General features: G+C 39.6%; 1 long non-coding RNA gene across 2 annotated transcripts; it reads left to right on the plus strand.

Annotated features, from left to right (window-relative positions):
* Nucleotides 1-2,190: 2,190 nt before the first annotated feature.
* On the plus strand, nucleotides 2,191-6,444 carry LOC128301577 (uncharacterized). 2 transcript variants are annotated; one of them, XR_008287350.1, is made up of 6 exons: nucleotides 2,191-2,318; nucleotides 2,505-2,640; nucleotides 2,835-2,924; nucleotides 3,109-3,198; nucleotides 6,023-6,192; nucleotides 6,305-6,444. It is a non-coding gene; the product is annotated as an uncharacterized LOC128301577 (long non-coding RNA). The 2 variants fall into 2 exon arrangements; XR_008287349.1 differs by lacking the exons at nucleotides 6,023-6,192; nucleotides 6,305-6,444 and having other exon boundaries at nucleotides 3,109-3,341.
* The last annotated feature ends 2,463 nt before the right edge of the window (nucleotides 6,445-8,907 follow it).

Below are 8,907 nucleotides of genomic sequence, written 5' to 3' on the forward strand. Positions count from 1 at the left end.
TATGCTGCAACATAAGTAACACAAACCAACGCATATTTCTACTGATCACAGCATATTGTTATGAGGTTAGTTACAACATAAATGCTTCTTCTGCCAATATCCGTTTTCCTACATTCCTGGTATGTTCTTACTTACAAGTTTGTTCAAATATTTAAATGTTTTAAGAACGGGCTTAATAAAACGCAAACCTAATGCTATTATGCTGGCAATTACAACCCTCCGGTAATGATAGATGCATCATTCCAGTACAGGCAATATCCGTCCATCTACTGAGATTTGTTTAATTATTCATTTTCTGTGTTTTGTCCCCCTATTGCACACATATCCAAGAGTGTTCCTCCGTCTGCGCCATGTTACAGCCAATTAACATGATGACATCGTGTTACCATTTGATCTGTAGAGTAAACAGAAGTAAAAAGCTTGTAAATAGATAGTTTTTAAAGTTCCACAATTTAGCTCTATAATCCGTTGGGCTCAAATTGCTTTAAGAAAACGGATAACTAAGGTCTTTGCTTAACAATACTTTGAGGGTTCCCTAATTCTGACGTTATACTACGTCTTTGACTGTATATTTACCTTTTTCCCCATTTTTCTCTACGGAATCTTGGTACCTATTCACAGGTATTACTCTTATTTACTGCAGCATCCCGGGAATCAGGACCCGTAGAAACGTCCGCATCTGCTAGCGTATTCTGAAGCTCGCAGATGTAGTCAATAACGTTTTGTATCACCTCCAGCTTGGACACCTTGCGATTCGTTTTGTCCATGAACGGTACCAAATCCTTGAGCTTCGCAAGATACACCTGAATTTCCGGATCGTTTTCACATTCCCGGCGATGGCGTTGCCGCACACGGCCACCTACGATGGAGGGAACCGAAGCACCCGTAGCACAGTTCACCGTGATGGCTTTCATTTTACACTTTTTCGAAAGCTTTTCTACTATTGCAGCAGACAACACACACGGTGGTCTCGGTAGTAATTGTTCACACGCACTCTTTTTGGCACAAAATAAATATTGGTAATGGTTCACCGTTAGGTCAACAGCATCACTTAACCACGATGACCTACTTCGATGGTTGCATCAACATTTACACTACGATAAGTAAGAAATTTGTCTCGGGTATCCTCGGGCTCCAGTTGTTTGTTTAGTTATTACAGAGACTGAGCATTTGCTACATTCGCCTCCGTAAATTGTTTTGATATGCACGCAGGCACACGGCTCACGGCGTCTTTATATACGTTTTCTGGCTATCAACACTGCAGGAGCACAGAAACTATATCCAGGCTACCGTAGCATAGCACAAATCCTTCAATTAATTGCCCAAGTTCGTGCTGTTCTGCCTGTGGGATTTCACTTTCAGCAAATTACGTGTAAAGTATGGTAAAATATAAATATAGGTGCAATAATGCATAAAAATGTATCAATCACGACATGCGCAGAAAATTTATTTCTAGCGCCTAAATATCAAGATAATACGCCCAAGGTGCAGACATAAACATGTCAGAGTGACTGCCATCGAATTATGCTGTTCGGAGTACCATTCCAAAAAACATGTTTTTAACAGTTGTTTGCGTTATTAGCAGTATTTATCAACTTTAAACGACTTGTAGAAAAAGTGTTGAAGTAGATCGTGATGAATAAACAGCATACTTAATCGATAACTGTGTGTATTAATTTTTCAAACTTCAAGTAATTTGATTTGCAAGGGTGACCTGACTGTCAGAATCTGTTTCAGCTATCACGGCACCTTTTCTTTATTCACCTTTGTCGGAACTTCGTGCTGTTGACAGCTCTTGCACGTGCATATTGTTCGACCAAGTTTAGCTAGCGCTTGTTCCTGCTATCGGTAAAGCCATTAATTAGCATTTTGTAAGTCGTTTTTGTGGCAAGTTCTTTCTATTTACGGCTCCCTATGAACTAACATCGCTTGCGAACGAAACCATGGATAAAATCGGTGGTTTCTGTAGGTAAGTACTTCATGTTATCTCGTTAGGTTAGAATGGTAAGGTTCGATGTTGAGAACAAACAAGATCCGATCGTGCGATCGATCAATATGATGTTATATCCGTGTTTCACCTGAATGAATTTGATTAAACTCTTTACGATAATTCTGATAGCTTTACGAGAAGCGTTAAATATTCGGTAAACTTGTCTGGACAGATGTTGATAATCTATTTAATTTCGGATCTAGGAATACCACGGGAGCTTGCGTTCCGTTGAACAGTGAATGCAACAGATGATTGTGGAACAGGAAAAGCAATGGTTGAAAGCAGTTCACGAGAATGGACGACATTTTCTGGATCAGAGTCCAAGCCGGTAAGTAGAAACTATGCTATCACATGAAACGATCGTGTAATTAATATGATGTTATATCCGTGTTTCACCTGAATGAATTTGATTAAATCGTAAACGATACTTCTGATTACCTAGCGAGAAGCTAAATAATAATTTAGCTTTCCATGACAGGCATATTAATGATAGGTTATTTACTCTCTATTTTAGGGATCCAAAGAGGACTCCCGAGGCTTCTGACTTATTTGCATAATGGTTGATAAATGTACCGTTCATGTAATTCTAAAATCTCTGTTCTCTAATCAATGGCTGAGATCCTCTTTATCAGAGCCTAATTCCATTATAGGTAAGTAGAATCTGATTGGAAAGAACCGATAAGAATTTATCATGTAATCAATATGATGTTATATCCGTGTTTCACCTGAATTTATTTGATTAATCCTTAAACGATAATTCTGATAGTCTTTCGAAAAGTTCGTCATTAATTAAAATTTTCCAAAATAAGAGTGGTAATGAACGCCTATTTGGTCTCCTTTCTAGGAATAATGCGAAAATTTGCGTTCTATTGATGCAAGGAGGCTATGGATGCAAGGGATGATAGACGAATAGCCTCGCACGGAACCCGATACAGTAAGTAAAAACTCGAAAAAAATAAGAAACTATCATACGAAATACCATGATGTTTTATCCGTGTTTCACCTGAATTTATTTGATTAAAGCCTATACGATAACTTCTGATAGTTTTACACACGTTAGATATTAATCCAACTTTCCGATGTAGGTGTATTGATAGCCCATTTGTTCTCTTTTCTAGGCAGTATGGATGCATGGATGAAGATGAGCTGGAAAAGCAATACTAAGCGAACCAGTTCACAGCAATCCCAACGACTACCTATCAGAGTCAGTGAGTAGAATTTATGCTATTACTGTAAACTTATTTGAATTTGTATCGAATAAAAATGATACAGATGCTCTATGGATGAGGGATTCGTATCAAAGTTTAAATAGCCCGTTGCATTACAAAATGACATATAAAAATTACTTCTCTTCAACACATTTGTCAGTATGACATACTCATTAGTCGGCCATTAGTCTTACTTCCTAACTGATATATCACATGGACGCAACATACCTCCGGGTACCCTCTGTTACGTATGAAACGATAGATACACTCTTATATTGCTCATGTCTCGATTGTCAGTCCTGCGTACGAGGCCGCCAAACCGAGTTATATTTCTGGCGGCCTCGTACGCAGTACTGACCAACGAGACACGTGTCGATAATGTCAAGGAAAGCCAAAAATGCCAAACCTAGACCTTCAGAGATTCTAGTACCGAACGAGGTAGAAGGCATTGTCGTGCATTGCATGCCGTGGTATTGTGTCTCAAAGATTCCTTTTATATTCATTAACGGTAATGGATCAAATCTTATCTGGACCGCTCCCCCCTCGTACCTCGCGTACCAACTGAATTTACTCTATACGGCTACAAGATATAAATAAATCTTACGTTTTGGACCAGTAATGTGGGCCAACGCTGGTATGCCGTCAAGTAGATCATAAAACCTCGACGGTGGTAAACATTTTTTATGCCATCCGGCGGTATATGTTCGAAGGTGTATCATGTTTCAATACCAAACGAGCGCTTATTTTAGTTGCGTTCATTTCGGAAGCCATCAAAAATGAACGCGACTTTGCGTGTTTGACATCCCTGACCGCAGGAGAGTATTGTGTACGAATGATTAAAATGAAAACGTTAAAAGATACTAATCAGCATATGTAAAAACTGTTAAAATAGAACAAAACATAGTGTCTAGGATAAGTAAATCTAATGGCCATTTAAATGCACGATGCGGCTACAGAGTGAAATTTAAGTCGAAACCCGATTCACTCGCTATTTATGCCCCCTTTGCAGTGACGCATAAAAAACGATGTTTAATCCCCATGTCGATATATAGCTATTGCAGTATTAGTAAAACCCCACTTCAAGGTTACAAATTTCGCCTGCATGCTTAAAAGGGAAAGAGCTAAAGCGGGGGTCGGCACTTATAAATGATCTTCGAGACAGATATTAAACCCATGCTGGGGAGGGGAGGGAGGATAACATACTGCGCGCTTCCGTATATTGTGTGCCATGTGTTAAACCCTGTTTGATCTTAATATTTGTGCAATCGATAATCAAAAATAACCGTTTGGAAAGCAAAAAATACACAAAACCTCCCTTTTTGTGCAGGTACGTATATAGTGTAGATTTGGCTCGTTGATCTTGATCGATTCAACGAATTTCTGCTTTCTACACGATCAGACCGATCGCTCTTGCCGGTGTGTTCGAACGTTACGTTTATGTAACACGGTTTCCCGTAGGTCAAATTTGTTTTTCCCGTTCGTTTCAAGTGGGTTTTCCGCGCACGCATTGAAATAAACGGTACGCCATCATGGTAAATCTGGTAAACTTGAAAACTCAAATGTGAAACGCAAGCGAATGCGCAACAAATGGTACTTGTTTTAAAACCATGTAAGTGATCGTTTTGTGTTTGCTTGCTATACGCAAATTCGCGTTTTGTTTGTTGTGCACGCTTTGGCCATTCTTTTGGTTAGAAATGGGTGTAGAAGTTGCATTTGTGGAGCAAAAAAAAAAAAAAAGAAGGACAACCGACAACCTCGTGAATCAATACCTGTGCAACGAAGCGATCGAAGCGATGACATATTGAGAAGAGCGTGTTAAAACTGTCCCTCCTGATGTGTGGTGGCTGCGCGTTCTCAGTTTTGTAAACGATCTTCTTGTTTCCTTTTTTTCCGACCCCTCCCTCGTTTGCACCATATTCGATCCTTTAATACATGGGTCAGCCGAAACATCGATGCGTGAACCGGACGATCGGGTGGTACATATGTGCGCTTCGAATTAGGTAAGCGTGTTTGGAAAGACAAACAATAAATTGTGATTTTAGTATTTTTAGCGTGGGTTTTTTTTATATTTTTTTTTGCCACACACACCCCATCATCGTTCGCACACATTTTTAAAAACACATTTACTACACTGCAAGAGTAATATGTTGATATTTTTAGAAATTTTATCTTTTCCATTCGCCGGGATCACTGTTGTCAGTATTGATTTTTCCTCTGGCTGGAACGCACCTAACATTTAGTGACGCGCATGTAAGTTTAAACATTTCTGGCCCCTAAAAACCAACCTTTCGCCGCCCGAGTGGGTTGGTGGTGCCAAATTGTGTGGCGTTTTAATTGGAACACGGATTTTTCCTTTCTAATTTCCTTGCACATTTTCCAGTGTTTTTTTTTGTGTTGTGGTTATTGCTGTGATCACAGGAGAGAACGAGGCTCAACCGCCAAGCCAGTAGTACAATGAGTGAAACTAGAAACTTGATGACCACGTTTTTCATTCTCATTTTTCTACTGCTACTACTGTACCTAGTGTACGAAGGCTTTTATCAACCAGACATGTAGTGTGCGTGTGTGTTTTGTGTGTGCCCGTGGGGAGGCACGGTTGGCATTTACTACGTTTAGTTTGAGTTTAACGGTTTTTTTTTGGTTTAAATCACGAATCCCCAAACACACCCCAGTATCAAAGATGCACCAGTTTACAGCAGATCATCCCCACCAGCTTCTAAAATGGCCCAAAGTAAGAAACCTAGTAGTAGAAGTGTGAATGTTATAACAGTGAGCTGCAGGTTGTAATACAATAAACGTGAAATACTTATATTTTCCACCAAAGGTCTTGTTTGAAATAAATATGCAAATATCGCTCGTGCACTCGCCACACTCCACGCTCTCGCACCATTACTAGCATCTATGGCACCAACAAGCACCACACCCCTCTTCTTAGTTAATTGCTATCTTCTACAACGATGGTGGGAACACCAAACGTGACGACGTACCCCGGTGGTAAGCATTTTATAAAGCATTATCCTGTATATTTGCACCCTTAAATGGTACAGAGGTTTTGCAATTAATCGGATTGTATGTGCTTCCGTTTTTGCTGCGTGAAACTCCGTAGGGTTTTCTGTTGAGCCGCTATCCTTACATGTGTCACAGAACCGGCTGCCTCATTGCGGTGGAACAACAATTGCCTTGCAACCATAAACAACCGAAGCCGCGCGTCTCAAAGCCACTCTCATACGCCCAATCCCACAATGAAGAAGGACGATAAGCTTCCAAAGGATAAGCAGATGGACCGGAAAGTTAGACATCCCACTGCATCGTTTTCCACCAAATCCATCATAATGAATCTAATAATAGCATTTTTTCTGTATTTGCTGAGACGCACCATAGGTCTGTATTTGGTTCTGCCCAGTTTTATGCTGAAGTTTTCTAGCCTGAAGTTAGCTTAAAAGTAAACTTAAACTTTATTTTTAGAAGCTGGTGGGAAAAGTGCCATTACTAAGTATAGCAAATTTATCAAGTAAACTTCTTCAGCCCCATTGGTGGAGGAGTGTATGCCAATAAACTTGTTATGCTATCCCGTAATTTTGCTAAACCGAATATTCAATCGTAACACGCAGATGAACAGCATATTTGTATCCGAAATATTTACCGTTTAAAGTGCATGAACGGAATTTATTACTTATAGATAATAATAAAAAAGCGATAAGGCTAGGTCGTTCTCTCAGAAATACGGAGAACAAAGAAACGTAATACAAAAGGAGTAAACAGAAAGTTTACTTATCCGACGCTACAATTAGTCATTTTGGTCATCACTCCATCTCAATTTGGACCTACCACGACTTCTCTGTCCATGTAGACAACCTGAGAGTATTTTAAGGATTGGGTCGTCCGGTATCATTATCATAACGTGACCTGCTCACCGTACCATGGCGTGTTCGTAGAGCTGGTCATTGTAACAACTTTATCCTGAGCGGAAGCGTGTCGTCAGTTTTGCGACAAAGTTTATGTCAGAGGCGTACTGTATCTATATAGGTTTTATATAGTCCCAGCTACGTTTGTCCCGACAGGAGTTTTAAATAGAGAAATTTCCTCAAATTATAGAAGGAACCTTAGGGAATATTGCAACATCTATGTTGTTAAATGGTCCTCGAAGTTTCCAATTCCGAGTAGCGGATGGGCCTCTCTAGCGATAGTTTGAAGAATGAACGATTTAGACCTCAGCACTTTATCACTTAGTCCTAAGAGTGTTCCATCCACTTATCCAATATCCCATGTGGAAAGCTTCTGGGGCCCCCCTAGTGACAGAGATTGTTGTACTGCGAGTCGGCTTCTCGTTTGCAATATTCTGGCAAATTTTTCATCGTAGAAGCAGAAGGGTGTTTGGGAGGGTCGTCGAGGTTTGGTGTCGACACTTTTCTTGAATGTTATGATATACAGCATACGAGGCCTACTTAATCGGATGTTACATCTGCTAGGTTCTTCAGGCAATCTGGGTGCTTTTGGGGTTGGGACCTTTTGGAGCTCGGGACTTGTCACGGTCTTTTGGATAATCCGCCCCGGATGTGGGCCTGTGAACCATACCCACAACTCATTAATAATTCGATAAATTTCATATTCTTATGCTACATCTTCATTTCCATGCTGAAGCAAATAGAAATATGAAGTTAGCGTAGTAAGCTATGAAAAGCGTAACAAGAGTTGATTAAGTCAGTGATGAAGGGTGCAATCGTTGGTTGTAATTTACACTTCAATACTTTATTAGCGTTTGATTTACAATATCTTAATATACATACTCTCGCAATGCGTGTACTTGATAAGGTAAAGGTTATCTTATACATGTCTAATTATTGTTATACTTTTAAAGATCTTGCTTTCATTCATTTTCAACTCGTTTTTTTTTAGTGATCCAGATGTTTTTCTTTTGTTTCGGTATTTATGTTGGTAAAAGCCGGGTTTTGTGTCTATTCCTTCTGCTACGGAGCGCGCTAAGAGTCTGCTATTCATAGATTTTTAATCTTGGAAATTGGATCCCGTTTTAATGTAGCTTTTGTTGCTCTTGATTTTTGGAATCCTTAGTTGTTGTGTTTCTTTTCTCTCTCTTCGTTTTGTTTAGTAAAGTCAAAATAGATTGAAACAAAGATATAGTGTCGATAAAGGGCTATCGGCGTTACGATAGCAGCTAACAGCATTGAACACGCAATAATCTTGTTTTTTTTTTGGTTTTTTTTTGTTCTGTTACTTGTTATCGTCAAATTACCATCATCGCATCATTATCGCTCATCGTCACCAACAATCATCATCGTGTGAGGAGTGGGGAGGGTTGTAGAATGAAACACGTCACACAGAGTTTTCAATGCGTTTAAAATGTTCATTTAGGGAATGTCTACGCGCGCGCCACACCACCGCGCCACAATACGTTCAAATACGGTGTCCGGTTAACGATGGAACCAAAACCAATCGGAAGAATCAACTATTTAACAGTAGTGTAAATAAAGCGCTGCTAGGCATTTAATTTAATAAAATCCCGTTTCTATCATTTACACTCGCTACAATGGAATGGGTTGTGTATAATTTATGCGTTTATTATATGCCATTACTATCTGTTTTGTTCTTTGTTTTGCTCTATCTCTCTATCGCTCCCTCGATTTCTCTCTCAATCCGAACTGATATTATTCGTGTACAAATACTGCCCTTGCGCGCGTATCTTATGTTTTG

Source organism: Anopheles moucheti, chromosome 3 (assembly GCF_943734755.1).
Source record: "Anopheles moucheti chromosome 3, idAnoMoucSN_F20_07, whole genome shotgun sequence".
NCBI classification, from domain to species: Eukaryota; Metazoa; Arthropoda; class Insecta; order Diptera; family Culicidae; genus Anopheles; species Anopheles moucheti.